The sequence below is a fragment of the Dendrobates tinctorius genome, unplaced genomic scaffold, assembly GCF_039654945.1.
Source record: "Dendrobates tinctorius isolate UK_male_01 unplaced genomic scaffold, ASM3965494v1 ptg000022l, whole genome shotgun sequence".
In the NCBI taxonomy this organism is placed as follows: domain Eukaryota; kingdom Metazoa; phylum Chordata; class Amphibia; order Anura; family Dendrobatidae; genus Dendrobates; species Dendrobates tinctorius.
This window is the reverse complement of record NW_027361690.1, coordinates 92,240,032-92,253,542: the sequence shown is the minus strand read 5'-3', so window position 1 is coordinate 92,253,542 and position 13,511 is coordinate 92,240,032. Positions and strand designations below refer to the sequence as shown.

At 45.3% G+C, this 13,511-nt stretch overlaps 1 protein-coding gene across 5 annotated transcripts in view; it reads right to left on the bottom strand.

Annotated features, from left to right (window-relative positions):
- The window catches only part of SMAD3 (SMAD family member 3), a 121,935-nt gene that overhangs the window by 68,036 nt on the left and 40,388 nt on the right, over positions 1-13,511 (bottom strand). Inside the window, exon 1 of one of the 5 annotated variants that reach the window (XM_073568926.1) lies at positions 5,782-5,908. The exons of the other annotated variants lie outside the window; for them this stretch is intronic. The gene's annotated coding sequence lies outside the window, so the exon portion shown is untranslated. Of the gene's footprint in view, positions 1-5,781; positions 5,909-13,511 lie in introns of those variants that run through there. 5 annotated transcript variants of the gene reach the window in all.

Genomic DNA, 13,511 nt, shown 5'->3' with positions numbered 1-13,511 from the left:
AATCCTCTCTCTCTCTTCTCTAGTATTAGCTATCCCTCCTAGCTTTGTGTCATCAGCAAATTTAATCAGTTTACCCTCAATTCCTTCATCTAAATCGTTGATAAAGATGTTGAACAATACAGGGCCCAGGACAGAGCCCTGTGGTACCCCACTTGAGACATTCTTCCAACTGGATGTGCAGCCATTTACGACCACTCTTTGGGTCCGATCACTAAGCCAGTTATGAATCCACCTAACAGTTGCCTTGTCCATTCCATACTTAGTCATTTTTTCAATAAGGATTGTATGAGAGACTTTGTCAAATGCTTTGCTGAAGTCAAGATATACTATATCTACAGCATTTCCTTGATCCACCCAATCAGTAATACCATCATAGAAGGAAATTAAATTAGTCTGACATGACTTATTAGTTACAAACCCATGCTGACTCTGTTTAATCACTTCATTCTTATCCAGGTATTGACATACATGTTGTTTAATAATTTGTTCAAAGATCTTTCCTGGTATAGAAGTCAGACTCACCGGCCTATAGTTGCCTGGGTCCACCTTCTTCCCCTTTTTGAAGATAGGAACAACATTTGCTCTTCTCCAGTCTTCTGGCACTTCTCCTGTTCTCCAAGAATTTTCAAAGATTATGGAGAGGGGTTCAAAAATTTCTTCTGCTATCTCCTTCAGTACTCTGGGGTGTAATTCATCTGGACCTGGAGACTTGAATACATTTAGGTTAGCTAAGTGTTTCCTCACTATCTTTCTGTTTATAGATATCCTGGATTCTTCTATTCCCTTAATAGGACAGTGAATAACAGTTGATGTTACATTTCCTTTCTGAGAGAAAACAGATGCAAAATAGGAATTTAAAAGTTCAGCCTTCTCAACATCCTGTCTTACCATTTCATCATTTTCATCCTGTAAAAATCCTATAGCATCTTTGACTTTTCTTTTACTTTTGACATATCCCCAAAATCCTTTATTATTGCTTTTGACATCTCTTGCAAGCCTCAATTCATTTTCAGCTTTAGTAATCTGATTTGTGCCGTGCAGGTTCTGCAGACAGCATTATATTCTTCTTTAGATATGCCTCCTTCTTTCCATTTTATAAACATTTTTTGCTTCCTTTTTAGCATGTGCTTAAGTTCTGTGTTCATCCATCCTGGTTTCCTTAAATGCTTCCTATTCTTCCCTCTTTTCGGAATTGTTAACAACTGTGCTTTGAGAATTTCATTTTTCAAGATTTCCCATCCTTCCTGGACATTTTTGTCTTTAAGGATATCCAGCCATTGGATCCCTCCAATTCTCTTTCTGAATCCCTTAAAATCTGCCTTTCTGAAATCTAACCTTGACGTCTGAGTCTTCACAGGTCTTCCGCCTCTAGTTATCCAAAATTCTAAAATAGCATGGTCGCTACCTCCTAGGGTCCCAGCCACTTTTACCTCCTCAACCATTTCCTCCCTGTTTATAAGGATTAGATCCAAGGTAGCAGTTCCCCTTGTTTTCTCCTTTACCTTTTGGAAGATAAAGTTGTCAGCAAGAGAGGATAAGAATTTCCTTGACCTGTTAGTTTTGCCTGAGAGAGATTCCCAACAAATGTCTGGATAGTTGAAATCTCCCATGACAACTATGTCATATTTTTTGGAGAACTTGGCCATTTGATGCATAAAGAGTTCATCCATATCTTCAGCTTGCACAGGCGGCCTGTAGTAAATGCCTACAATGGTGTCCTTTCCATTGTTCTGTCCTTGTATTCTTACCCAAACAGTTTCCACAGAACTCCCAGTCTCTGAAGCTTCAATCTCTGTGCAGATATACGCATTTCTAACATACAATGCGACACCCCCTCCTCGTTTATCAAGTCTGTTTCTTGCAAATAAGTTGTATCCTTCTAGTCTTGTATTCCAATCATGTGTATTGTCCCACCAAGTTTCAGTGATTCCAATGACATCATATTTCTTTTCCTGTGTTAGTAGTTCCAATTCTCCTTGTTTGTTGCCCATGCTTTGTGCATTAGTATAGAAACATTTTAGTTTGTGATTGGTTTCTCTTTCTCCAATATTTTTTTTAATTAGATTCTTTCGTCTTTGTTCTTCCTTTCCACTTCTAATAGCAGAGTTCTCAGTAGCATTTGTCAGGTGTATGGCTTTTTCTGGTCTTTTGCTTCCCTTCCCATGTTGTTCTAGTTTAAAGCTCTCCTTACAAGTGTAGCAAGGCGACTTCCAAATACCTCCTCATTTTCTTAAAAACAAGCTCTGGAGGCAGATTCTCAATTAGATCAGTGTCCGAGCCATAGCCCTGAACAGCTCATTTACATGTAAGAAAATCGTGGACTTCTCTGAAACAAGACATCAGATAGCAAATATGAAGGTATCATTTTATTTAGCTTCCTATGACTTACATGACGTTATAGACAGCTTAAGAGGGACAATCCTACTGACAGATTCCCTGTAAAGGCTGCTCACTTCAATATTTTACAGATCTGTTTCTTGAAGTGCTACGGCCTACTGCTCCACAACTGAGCTGCCGCTATTTCTACCAGTTGACAATAATGCTCCTTCACCACAACAGCTCTAGCAGGGCAGATATATGAACCGACTAAGCAAAAATCATAAGACAAAAGCATTAATTAGATCCATTTTGCTTTGTGGTGTAAACATGGAGGAGTCCAAATACGGTAATCTAGTTTCTTACTGTTCTCCCTGCTTATGCCATAAAGAAATCACATTACTAACAATTTATCAATTTCCTCCTCTGGTTTACTAGTGTTCACTATGGGACCAACAAGAAGGAACACATGTATGAAATCACTGTATCTGGCCATCAATCCGAAACAGATTATATCTAATACATACATTTATAGACAAGGATGAGGGTTTTTTATTTTTTTAAGGGTTTGTTGAGGATTAGGAAATATGGCTGCTTTGTGTCACGTGCCCCGTCCTGAGTAACACGGCCAGCAGGCCGATAACTGATACAACAGGACGCGGCACGTGTAATTGTCCTATGTGACGCGGCCCGCAGGTCGGTAACTAATACAATAAGACAAGGGAATAGGGAAAACCTGGGTAACAATAACAATGGTGGCCCTGCGATAGGGAACGGGGAAGTGGAGACCTCCTGCACTCCCCTGAGTCAGTGTCTCTACACTCCTAACGTTCCCTAGGCCGGTTCCGCACCGGGCGCCGATCAGGAACCTCAAAACCCTGACTCGCCCTGCACCTAAACCCTCGCTAGGGAATTGGTCGGTGCGGAAACTAATCCCACCACTGCACTAAACACACATAAGGAAAAGTGACAAAACAAGGGACCACCACTTAGCTTTGCTCTGTTGCTTACGCTCCCAGCAACAGAGCCCACCACCTGCGTGCATCTTTTCCTTCACCGAGTCCATCATCTGGGTGCACTGTCCAGCAACGGATCTTCTCAGCACCATAGTGCAGCCTTGGAGCAAACAGAGTCCACACCTGCGTGCAGCTGTCCAGAAACAGAGTCCAGCAAATGAGTCCAGCTTTTCTGCCAAAGAGTCCAACATTTTGAGTCCAGCTTTCCGCAACTGAGTCCAGCATTCTGAGTGCAGCTCTACACCATAGCTGCCACTCCACCAATCCATGCCAGCCCTCCTTGCAGACACCATAGCTCCTACTCCAGCACTCTGACTGAGCTGCCAGTGACTCTCCTTCAGCTCCATTCTTTACCCAGACTTGCTTGCAAATGAGGAACTTATCACCAACAGTGATTAACACACCTGATACTCTCTTATAGAGCAATCACACCTGTTACATAATTACGTGCACAAACTAAGGTAACCAAAGTGCAATGACCCTAATGGCCACCGGGGGCAAAACCACCCTTGGCACACAGCCAAAGGAAAAAAAAGGTTACTTTGTGCATTTAATCTGTCAGATCCAACCTGGATCGTGACACTATGTCTATAACTGTATATGGTCTGGTATTGCATTGATGTAAACTGGGAAGGATGGCAAAACCACAAAATCTGTGAACAGCAACAGGGCTGTTTTTCAAGAAAGCAGCCATGTTGGGTGTCCCAGGACCAGAGGCTCCTTCTCTATCCCTAACGCTAGGGGCGCCCTAACTCGCCCTGTTCCCTGGATAACGTCTAATGGTGAAGACACCGGGGCCCTGTACCTTGCCTTAGCTCCTGAATCTGCCCTCAACCTGTACCCTTCCCCCACCCAGGGAAGAGGGAAGTAGTGTACCGTAATACACCAACCAGACTAACAAGGTAATATGAACAGGGATAAAGGAAAATACCAATCATACAAATATACTCACACAGGCAGAGGTAAACAGCGGGGAGTAGAGGATGGGGTAAAACCAAAGTAGGAGAAGGAGTGGAATTAGAACACACCCAAAACCTAGCAACAGTCTCACATAAATCCACCAAAAGCCTTCTCCAACAACTACCACCAACCACAATCTATTAACCATGCAGCATAAGCTAGATTTATGAATCAGTGCTAGCCAGGGCCCAGATTATATAGGAGATGGGAATGGCTAACAGTGCACAGCTGAGAACCTTAATGCAGGAAAGCTTCCAGGAGCTCTCAACTGAGATTAACCCCTGCAATACTAAAAGGAACCTGTACCGTTTAATATGAAGGTAAAGTGCTTCTAATCAGTGCAGGAGAAGGAGAAAACAGACGCTGTGGTCTTCTGGCTCCTCTCTGTCGCTGTAAACCCGTGACACATTTTCTAATCTTGTGGAACTCCATTACCAATAAAAAGAAACTTCTTCTATTTCTTGGTTGTTGTTTTTTTCCGCTGTAATGTACAATCCACTCTTTCATTTTAATACCTGCCATGTACTTTGCATTGGCAAGTACCAAGTACCAATTACCAAGACTCGGAAGATGGATTAGCAACACAAAATAATAGATTTCATGAGCTCTGGTTTTACACTTCCATGTGCCTTTTAATAAGAGAACATACTTATATTTACAGAACTATTTTCATATGTACACGCCAATGCCGACCGCAAAGTATTTGTCAGGATATCCACTAATAACCAGCGGCCAGTTCTGGTTTTCTCTACTTCTAGCTAGGCTTGACACAGAACTGAGCGTCCACCCCTTCACTGTGTCGGTGATGTGTTGGCGGGGGGGAGTGTGGGGGGTGTGTGACTGACTGCTCATTTAAAGAGGACCTGTCACATGCACAAAAAATTGTAGCTAAATGCACAGTAAAAATCCCGATTTTGTCGCTGTTTTGTGCTGCGTTACTCCACTGAGAAGTATGTGAAATCTCTGCTTATAGTGCAACTGTGCGTTTGTTCATCACTGGGTCGTGTGCTTTCACCCCTCCCTCACAGATGCTGTCAATCACAGCTTGACAGCTGATCTAGGAGTCTCTGATGCTGCCAAATGGTGATTAAAAAATGAGCTGAAAGTGCACGCCACCAGAGAGTTGGTCTGCAAGCAGAGATTTCACGTACCGCACTCCAAAAGCTATTTTCTCTGCAATGGATTGACACAGAGCACAACGGCAAGGTGTGGTACAACCAGGGGATTTCAGGAATTTTTAAGAGGAATTTAACTCAATTTGTTTTGAGCAAGTGATGGGTCCTCTTTAAAAAGAAGCAATTTACATGATAAATTATATCTGTATACACATGTTTACTATCAATATTTCTAATAATGACCAAGAGTTTTGATAAAATTTCGAAACTTACTGTACGTGTTATTTCATTTGGCATAGACAACCTCGCCACTTACAATTTTCTCTAAAAGAAAAATATATTGCACCAAAAGAGAAAAAAACCGGATTACTTACCGGTAATACTCTTTTGTAGAGTCCACGACAGCACCCACTGAGAGAGGGGATCCGCCCCAGGAACAGGAAACCTACAGAGAGATAAATGGGGCGGTCCCCCTCGCTCCCTCAGTTTGTATTACCGAGAACAACGGAGGAACCGCCATACATGTTTTAGTCATTTTGCTTGGGCGATTCATTTATCTTACCCCTATGCAGTTTTAAGCTTACTAAGTTTAATCACATATCTAACTTAAATCATAATCTCCACCACCAAGGAGACCCATGTGTGAAAAAATTCTTACGGGAGGGAAGTGAGCGGGTGCTGTCGTGGACTCTACAAAAGAGTATTACCGGTAAGTAATCCGGTTTTTCCTCTTCGCCACGACAGCACCCACTGAGAGATTTTCAGAGATAATCACTTGGGCGGGCACACCGTGTTAAGGACTGATCTACCAAAAGTTAGATCCTCGGTAGAGGACAAATCTAGTCTATAGTGACTATAAAAGGTAGATGGAGAAGACCAGGTTGCAGCCTTACATATTTGTTCAATTGGGACGTTCGCCCTCTCGGCCCAGGAGGATGATATGGCTCTAGTAGAGTGCGCCTTAATCCCCAGTGGAGGGTCTTCTCCTTTTGTCAGATACGCCATTGTGATCGCATCTCTAATCCATCTGGATATCGTGCCTGATGTAACTGCAGACCCCTTCCTGCTGCCCTGGAATGAGACAAAAAGAGACCTACTCTGCCTCCAGGGACTGGTCCTATCAAGGTAGGCTAGCACAGCTCTCTTCACATCTAAGGTGTGATATTTCTCCTCGTCCTGTGTTGACGGGTTCTCATAGAATGAAGGTAGGCATATCTCTTGAGACCTATGAAATTTAGTTGCCCGTTTGGGCAGATAGGACGGGTCCGTCTTTAAAATGAGACTGTCTCGTGTTGTTAACAGGAACGGTGGGTCTACTGACAGAGCATGAAGATCACTCACTCTCCTGGCCGATACTAAGGCCACCAGCATAGCCGTTTTCAATGAGAGGCACTTTACTGACGCTGAGCTTATAGGCTCAAATGGTGCCTGAGTGAAGGCATCCAAAACCAGAGTAAGGTTCCATGCTGGAAGTCGAGGCACATGCACCGGTTCTGCTCGTTGACAGGCCGAGATAAACCGAGTCACCCATCTATTTGCTGCCACGTTATAGTTAAACAGGGCTCCTAGGGCTGACACGTGGACCTTAAGAGTGCTTACTGAGAGTCTAAGTTCTCGGCCTCTTTGTAGAAACTCTAGAATGGCCGTAATGGGAACTTCACCAGCTAGTTTTGTTGGGTGAAAGGCCAGGAACTTCCTCCACACCTTAGCATAAATTTTTGTCGTGGACTCCTTCCTGCTTTGTAGCAAGGTATTGATTAGGTTCTTTGAGAAACCCTTCTGCTTCAATAGTTCCCTTTCAAATTCCAGGCCGTTAGGTGTAGGGCTTTGGCCTGTGGATGGTAGCAGGGTCCCTGCGAGAGAAGGTCCTGGTGCAGCGGCAGGATCCACGGGTCGGTTATTGACATGGCTCTCAGCCATGAAAACCACGGTCTTTTTGGCCAAAACGGGGCTATCAAGATGACCCTCGCCCTCTCCTGTCTTATTTTCCTGACTACTGTTGGTAGTAGCACCATCGGAGGAAAGGCATAGGCTAGTTGGAATGCCCAGGGTGTTTGGAGGGCATCTAGAATATCTGGGTTGTCCGACCTGTAGAGAGAAGCAAACCTTTTTACGCGCCTGTTGGCTCTGGTTGCGAATAGGTCTATCTCCGGTCTGCCCCATTCTGACGCTATCATTTCGAACACGTCTCTGCTGAGGACCCACTCTCCCTGGTATAGGGCCTGGCGACTGAGATAGTCTGCTCGGGAGTTGTCCACTCCTCTTATATGGAGCGCTGACAAGGAGAGAAGATGGACCTCGGCCATCTCCAGAATCTTTCCCGCGATAGACATTAGTGGCATTGACCGCGTGCCTCCTTGCCGGTTTATATAGGCCACTGCGGTGGTATTGTCTGTCTGGATCCTTACGTGGGCGCCTCTTAACTGCGGGAGGAAGCGAGATATCGCATAAAAAATCGCTGTTAGCTCCTTTACATTAGAGGAGGCCTCTATTTCATTCTCCCGCCACCAGCCTTGTACCATGTGCTCCTCTAGGTGGGCTCCCCAACCTAAGGGGCTGGCATCTGTGGTGAGTATCTTGGAGGGAGTCACCCACCACTGTACTCCCTTCGATAGATTGGAAGGAATTAACCACCATTTTAGGGATTCAACCACCTCGGGCGATAGGGATATCTTCCCCTCCAGCCGCCCCTGCAGTCTAACTATCTCCTGCAGAATAGCCCACTGTAGTCCTCTAGAGTGAAACTGAGCCCATTGCACCGCTGGAATGCATGATATTAGTGACCCCAGCAAGGACATGCCCTGTCTCAATGATATTACGGGTCTTCCTGTAGCATTCTGTACTTTGTCGATTATGGCCATTACTTTGGCGTTTGGCAGAAGGCACTCCTCAGTTACAGAGTCTACTTGCAGGCCCAAAAACCTTTGACAGGTCACAGGCTCTAGTCTGGATTTCTCCCAGTTAATTAGCCAACCCAGTGTTTGTAGGGATGAGATAATTCTAGCTATTCTTGCTTCACACTGTGAAACAGAATTCCCCACTATGAGTAGGTCGTCTAAATAAGGGACAACTAGGGTGTCATTCAGCCTTACATATGACATTACTTCCAGCATTAATTTGGTAAATACCCGAGGAGCCATGGATAGCCCGAATGGCATTGCCGCAAACTGGAAATGCTGAATCCGACCTCTGAACCAGACTGCTACCCGCAGGAACCTTTGGTGCCCTTGATATATGGGGAGATGGTAGTAGGCGTCCTTTAGGTCCAAGACCGCCATATAACACCTGGGAAACAAAAGCTTTATTGCAGACTTAATCGACTCCATTTTAAACGACCTCAGTCTTAGGAAGGTATTAAGTTTTTTTAAATTTATTATAGTCCTGTAAGAGCCATCTGGTTTTGGGACTAAGAATAGAGGAGAATAAAAGCCCATCCCTGTTTCGTCGTCTGGGACCTCCACTAGAACCTGTTTAGATAGCAGTACCGCAATCTCCATCTCCAGTGCTTCCTGCTGAGAACGGGACTTCATAGAAGTCAATAAGAAGGAGTTCGGTGGATACCGAACGAATTCTAATTTTAGGCCTGATGATACAATACTTAGGGCCCACGGGTTTGATGTCACCTTCATCCATTGGCGGCTGAATCTTAATAGCCTGCCACCTACCGGTACAACGGTTTTATCGGGATCTGTCTCCTCTGAAGGGACGTTTCCCGAATAGGTTGCCTCTTTGCTTGGGGTCCTTATTTCCCCAGCGATCCTGGGGTCTAAAGTCTTTCTTTTTTCCGAACGGCGGCTTCCTGTAGACCCTCCTGTTGAACGGAACATACGGGTTAGGGAACCCCTTTTTCCTCTGCCCCGCTTTTGTCAAAATTTCATCCAGTTCTGTACCAAACAGGTACTTACCCTGGCAGGGTATAGCACACAATCTAGTTTTTGTTTGTGTGTCTCCTTTCCACCCCTTCAACCATAAGGCCCGCCTGCCTGCATTGGTCAGTCCCGCGGCTCTAGCCGACAACCGGAGAGAATCCGCAGAGGAGTCGGAGAGGAAGGCCGCTGCTCCCTTAATGAGGGGCATAGAGGAAAGAAGCCTACTCCTGGCTACTCCATTTTTAATATTGTCCTCCAAGTCGTTCAGCCACACCAACATAGATCTTGCCGTACATGTGGCTGCTATTGCGGGCTTAAAGGCTGCCGTACAAGCTTCCCAAGATCTTTTGAGGAATGTATTGGTCTTACGATCCGAAGAATCAGCCAAAGTTCCCGAATCCTCCACCGGCAAGGAGGATCTACGGGAGGTAGAGGCCACTGCCGCATCCACCTTGGGGGCTCTCGACCAGGCCGTTAACTCCTCATCATCAAAGGGATACTTACGCTTTGACGTTAAGGGGAGGAAGGTCCTCTGACCTTGTTTCTCCCATTCCCTCTTAACTAGGTCTTTAACAGCTGGGACCACTGGGAATGCTCGGACCTTTTTACGGGAGATACCCGCAAACATTATGTCCTGAGGGGTTTTGGGGTCCTTATTCTCCGGCAACCCCATGGTATTTCGGACAGACTTCACGAGATTACCGACACTGTCCGTGGGAAAACACGTCTGATCCTCGTCCTCTGAGGAAAGGTATTCCTGGGACTTATCGGAATCTAGTTCTCCGGTATCTGACGGCGACCTTGACGCCAGCGAGACTCCTCCTTTAGATGAATGTATTTCTCTCATTGAGGAGTGACCCCCTAGACTACTGGAACCGCCTAAGGCCCGTAGTTCCTCTCTTATCAGTGCCCGGATATCCTCCTTCTTTCGTGAGGATTCCTCCTGCAAGGCCTCCTCCACACATGATTGGCATAATCTCTTTGGGTGGCCATCCGGGAGGGTCTGCGAACATAAGGCACACTCACTATGTTTCGCCTTCTCTGTTCTTTTAGCCTAAAAGGGGTCACCGCAAATGATGCGGCCGGCGACACCGCGCGTCTGCGCCCCCCCCCACGCACTGGGACCTTCTCCTGCCGCAGGTATGACTCCCAGCAGCGCCGCTCAGCACACAGCGCACAAGCCCTTCTGCCACTCTGGGGGGGGTCCCGGCCTCAGTACGCCCGATGGCGTTTGTAATGCGTCCACCCCCTCGGGGGGGGGGGGGGGGGGGAAGTATAGCCATAACCCCAGTGAGCTTTGGCACCACTTTCGCCTCCAGCCTCACCTGCATTACACCAGCTCTGGGGGGGGGAAATACACCTCTCCGCCCGACGCTGCCTCCGGTCCTGGGGCCCCTGCTGCTCATATTATGCAGGCAGGCGGCTACCAGACCAGGTATCCTCTTCTGCGGGTTCCTTCCTAGGAACAGGAAACCAAACTGAGGGAGCGAGGGGGACCGCCCCATTTATCTCTCTGTAGGTTTCCTGTTCCTGGGGCGGATCCCCTCTCTCAGTGGGTGCTGTCGTGGCGAAGAGGAAAATGTAAAACTTCAAACATTTTCTCCTTGACTCCAGATTACATGTAAAACATGAATATAAATAATACTTTAAGTGGTAAATACTACTCAATTCCCGGACTGGAAAGGGAAGGACTTTAATCCAATTAGTGTTGGGTTGTAATATTTGGTTTTAGACATAGCAGGAAATTATGCTACTTCTTTTTAATCACAGGGAGTGCATTAAGGAATTTTTTTTTTTTAAAACATTCTTGGAAATCTGAGGAAAAAAAAATTTCCATAATGTTTGAAGAAAAACTCCGTAAGGAAGACCGAGTCCTTTCCTAAAACCCCTTCCCCCATTCTATATCAGTGCTGCACTGGAAACTAAAAAAAATAAAACTTTTCTGTAGGTCTAGTTACTGAGTATTTATTATGCTTACTTACATAGGGCCATCATATTCCTCAGCAATTTACATACACTAGCATCACTGTCCCCATTGGGGCTCACAACCTACATTCCCTATCAGTATGTCTTTGGAGTGTGGGAGGAAACCTGAGAACCCGGAGGAAATCCACACAAACACGGGGAGAACATACAAACTCCTTGCAGATGTTGTCCTTGGTGGGATTTGAACCCAGGACCCCAGCACTACAAAGTAACAGTGCTAACCACTGAGCAAGGAGAAGCCATTGCTGTTACACGCAGCATAGTAGCAGTCATAATTAAAAGTGCCTACACACCTTACATAGTGGTCAGCTGATCATTCACTCCGAAAACTATTCTCCCTGAACCCCCTTATTATAAGTGCGGGTCCTGCTGTTCTGATGGTCGCATATTTCCTACATGCATAGAACAATCGGGCCTTAACATTTAACATTCGTGAACCTTCTCTCCTGAGACATCAACTTTTTAGTAAACTGATAGTTGGCCAGTCTCATCAAAATCGTTAGGTTCAGCTGATCTACCTCTGTGTTTGGGGCCATAAAAGGAATCTATTTCCAGATTTTTGCCACCTAATCTGAGGGAAATATAACGTAGAAACAGAAAACCTCACTCCAGTGATTTATCACTTACTAGACTGCTCGCTGTAGTTTGGAAAAAAAAACTTTTATCAGCAGGAGATTATCACTAGAGGACCAGTAAACCTGCTGCCAGGTAGTCCTGCATATTCATGAGCTCTGTATTACCCTGACCACACCACTGATTGGCAGCTTTCTGCCTATGCAGTGTACACAAAAGCTGCCAGTGATGTGAGAGGGTTATACAGAGCTCAGCATTCAGAGAACTGCTAGGTCTGCAGCAGCTAAACAAGACTCTATTTCTGAATAAAAACATGTTCAAGCAAGTTTAAAGTTTGCGCAACAACATTTAGACAAGCCTGTGAAATACTGGGAGAATATAGTCTGGTCAGATAAGACCAAAATTGCCAACTGTTTGGATGCCATAATACACACCATGCTTGTAGACCAAAATGTTATGGAAGGAACTAACGCTCAGAGTTCATAGAAGGAACCCACAGAACCTTCAGGATTTGAAGAGCCAAAACACCTGAGCAATGCCTGCGACTAGTTTCTCCATATAGGAGGCACCTTGAAGCTGTTATCACCAATAAAGGCTTTTGTACGGAGTAGTAAATACATTTCAGTAAGCGTGTTCAATGCTTTTACCCTGTGTCATTTACCATTATTACACATAACTTATAGACATCTATAGTTTGAAATCTTTGTGTGGATTGGATGGCTTGTTACCAACACCTACTGAGAATTTCATGTCAATAGCACCTTCACAAAATATATTTACTTAGAAAATTGGTAATGTCTTCAATACTTATTTCAGCAGCTGAATAATATAGTAGCTGATCCAGAAATGCAAACCCAATAATTACTAATACTCACTGAGTCTGCAGAGTTAAAGATTCTTCAGTAAATTCTAAATACAGAATACATGCCTGAGCAAGACTTTCCCCTCTAGTAATCATATACAGTGCTATTAAAATCTGTATACCCGGAATAGTAATTCCTGACATTCCTAGAAGATGCTGCCATCTATGATGAAGGTGGTACCGCTGTCTCTTCTGCACAAGTATAGGTAAAATGTAATAAAATCCAGATAATGAGACAGCGCTATGTGGAGGAGGCTGTGCTGCTATATAGTGTTGTGTGAGTTGCATTGGGTCAGTAATATTCTTTGGGAGAAGACTTAAAGAAGTCATCCACTACTAGGACCACTTCTTGTCATACCCCTCGCTTGGCCCCCATAAAATAATAAAACCTATACTCACCTCCCTTGTTGGCACCGTTCCCACAGTGTCGGCACTCGCTCTCCCCTTGGCTCCCGTGCGGAGTTGTGACACGTGGCACCTACGCCCAATCAGCGCTGGCATCACTGTCCCCATCTTTGTACAAATCGAACATGAAGAGGAAGTCCGGGATCAGCTAGAACCCAAACTACTTCTTCATGATCGATTGGTCTGAAGACGGGGACAGTGATGCCAGCACTGACTGGGCGCAGACGTCACGTGTCACATCTCCGCACGAGAGCCACGGGGAGAGCAAGTGCTGACACCGCGGAGCAGCACAGCGCCAGCACGGGAGGCGAGTATGGGCTATGTTATTTTATCGGGGCCGAGCATTTTGATCAAGAAGCGGTTGTCCTAGGAGTGAAGAACCCCTTTAACTCAGGATGCATTTGCACAA